Genomic DNA, 3,554 nt, shown 5'->3' on the forward strand with positions numbered 1-3,554 from the left:
AGGGGTGCAGATTGAGAGGGAGTGCAGGAGGGAGTGAGGTAGAGACAGCAGTGAATCATTCACCCCTGCTCTTGCCCCACTCCCTGCTGCACTGTGGGGATGGTCTCATGACCCTGCCCAGTCAGGGCCACATTCACAGTGAATCGGGCCATGGAGGGCCAGGTCATGGGGCAATCAGAGCCCAGAAGCTCATCCAGGGGCACGACGTAGGGGAGCCAAAGGGGGAGGAAGCATGTCCTCCCTTGGCTCCCCCGCAGTACACGCAGCAGCATGAGCCACCCACCTACACCCTTGGACAAGCCACTGGGTTCCAATTGCCCCATGGCCTGGCCCGGCCTGAACGCAGCCCAGCCCCCACTCCCCCACCGGAAACAGCCCCAGCCTACAGCAGCAGTCTGCCCTGCCTTGTGCAGATCCAGGGGCACACACATTCCCCCCTGCCTCCCAGGGTGTGCACAGTGCAGAAGCCACCACCTCTCAGCAGCCCCTGGAAAAGCCGTGGCTTCGTTCTGTGCCCACCCTGCCCCAGCTGCAGCAGCAGCAGCAGAACAATGATGATCCAGGGTGGGATGGGCGCAGGGGTCCCAGGGACTCCGGCCCCTCCAGCCTGGCAGTGCAGCCAAGGCTGGCCCCTCTATGGCCACGCCCTGGGGAGTGCAGAGGTGGGGCCAGTGTTGGGAAGGCAGCTGGGGCCGAGGCTGGGGCTGGGGCCAGTGTGGGGCTGGGGGGTAATGAGTTTGTTGGCACCGGGGGCAGCGGTTTCGGGCAACAAGCCCAGGCACAGGGGAAGGGGTGTCGGCACAGGCACAACGGGCCCCAGCTCAGATCCCAATCCTGGGCCCGGCTCAGCTCTGCTCACTCTCAATCTATGCCCAGTCCCAGCCCCAGCCCCATGGCCCTCCCTCCTCCCTGCTCCCCTTCCCCTGCAGACATTCCCACAGAGGGGCGGGGCATGTGTGCATGTGCGTGCACGCTCAGCACCCCCAAAATGTTTTTTCTCCCTCTGCCTATGGGGAGGAGGAGGGGGAAGCGGGGGAGGAGATGAGTGGGGTACTCAGGGAGATTTTTACTGTCCAAGACCAGGGGGAGTAGTGGGGAAGGAGGCAGTGAGATCAGTTGAAGAGCAGTAGCCTCACTCGCCAGCAAAAGACCCTCAGTGGAGTGCCTCTGCTGAAGAATCCCACTTCCCCTGTGTAATCTGTCACAGCCAGTCCCTGCCACTCAGGATTCATTTCCCCAGGCAAGGGTCTCCCATAGCTTCCAAGCTACTTGCCAGGGGTCATTTGGCAGAAAACCAGCCAGGGTTTCCTTGGACATTTTGCTGAAAATTTTCCCCCAAAGCCTTTCCTGGTATCTACTGGGATTTCAACGAAATAAGCATGTTCCTCTGAAATGTTTCACTTATGATGAATTGGTATTTTCCAACTAAAAATGTATAGTCAGAACATTTCTGACCAAGCCCTGGCCTGCCCTTCAGGCTCTTTCATGCACTGGCAGTAAGCTGGATTCTAGCTCTGATTTCTCAAGGCCCTGCTGTCTGGCCTCATGGCACAATGATTCTCCCATCATGAATGGGAGAATCACTTCCATACCATTAATATCCCTGGGTGCGTTCACATAAGACATTTGCTGCAGAGTAGACTAATTCACTCTGCAGTAAAACATCTCTGACTACATGTAAGGAGCTGTTAGGCCGGAGTAAATTAATTAACTCTGCCGTAGTACTGACAAACACGAGTACTTTCCTATGGTGGAGTTTTTTACTCTGCCGCACACACTTTGCAATGGAACAGTGAGCCAGGCTGAAGGAGCCCCAGGCTGGTAGGCTGACGCCTGGGGCTCCTGCCAGCCCTGGCTCAATGTGCTGCCAACCTGGATGCAAGTGTAAATGCTGAACTGGGGAGCAATAAACTGCAGAACAAACTTCATTGAAGTTTATTCATTCAAATTAATTTCACATGTATATATGCCCCCTGGGAAGGAAGCTGGAGAGCAGTCAGAAACTCCATGGCCCAGAAGCAGAAGGTGCAATGCTAGACAGTAGCCTCAACACAATGGTGTTCTCCATGCAGAACCGCTGAACTCAGCAGCATTCCAGACAAATGCCAAATGCCACAGCAAATTCTCCAACTGAAAAATAGCAGAGGACACCAGGCTCAGGTCATGATGGCGCTTCATTCTGCTGGCCTCACAGTGCACCAGCATCCCATCCAAGAGAGAGAGATAGGGAGGGAGAGGCTTCAGCAAGGGACAAAACAGGTAACTTAACAATGGGACTAGGGGCAAAAGTTACACATAAACCAGTTTAAGTGATCAGAAACTGGTTTAAACCTGTAACAGAACAGAAGCTCAGTGCACATAAACCAGTTTCTTAATGACTAAAGATGGTTTAAGATAAACCTGGTTGAATGTAGTATCAGACTCAGCTGATTTGGGTCAGACTGGTTAATGAAACTTCTGTCCCAGACCCCTTCCTGGTTCAAGTTAAATCAAAGTCCCCCATCATGCCTTCCAGCCCTGGCTGAGCTGTGTTGTCTGGCCCAGAGAGCAGGGCTGCCCTGCCCCACCACTCCCTAGCTGGAGCAGTGAGGGCTGGCTGACAAGGGGGTGGTAGAGGCAAGGGCAGCTGGGGATACAGCCCAGTCTACAGGGGGGAACTACCTCTGCCCCCCTGGACACACACTGTCTCGGGTCTGGGGTGTTAAAACACCCCTTCCCCATCTCAAACTTACTGCTGGCTGGAACTGTGGACTACAAATTGCAGAGGCACCTGGAAGTAGGAAGAGGAAGTAATGAGCAAACCCTACAGCATCCTGCTGCTGTAATTCTGGACTGTAAATCTCAGAGACCTCAGGAACAGCAGGAAGAGAAAGTGAAGTGCCTCCCAGTTTCTGGCCTAAGCCACTGCAGGCATGTGGCTGCATTTCCTGACTCAAAGGTAATTGTATGGTCACTTCCGTTTCAATTTAATCTGTGCAGTTTAGACTAACCTGCAAAGACTGAATCAATTCAGTCTCGGGCTTTTTGACTATCTGTCCCTAGCCTAGGTGAGCGAATGAGGCACGAGCCCTAGACACCACCTGGGGAGAGGAGGAATGCTGAAATGGAGACAGGGGGTACCTCAGCCTCCCCACCCTGTCCCCTCAACACTCTGCACCTTCCACGTAGTGGCTGTAGCTCCAGCAGCAGGGAGGCAGAGTAGCAGTGGTGGTGTTTTCATAGATTCATAGATGTTAGGGTCGGAAGGGACCTCAATAGATCATCGAGTCCGACCCCCTGCATAGGCATGAAAGAGTGCTGGGTTCAGACGACACCAGCTAGATGTTTATCTAACCTCCTCTTGAAGACCCCCAGGGTAGGGGAGAGCACCACCTCCCTTGGGAGCCCGTTCCAGACCTTGGCCACTCTAACTGTGAAGAAGTTCTTCCTAATGTCCAGTCTAAATCTGCTCTCTGCTAGCTTGTGGCCATTATTTCTTGTAATGCCCGGGGGCGCCTTGGTGAATAAAACCTCACCAATTCCCTTCTGTGCCCCCGTGATGAACTTATAGGCAG

Source organism: Alligator sinensis, unplaced genomic scaffold (genome assembly GCF_000455745.1).
Source record: "Alligator sinensis unplaced genomic scaffold, ASM45574v1 scaffold327_1, whole genome shotgun sequence".
NCBI lineage: Eukaryota > Metazoa > Chordata > Crocodylia > Alligatoridae > Alligator > Alligator sinensis.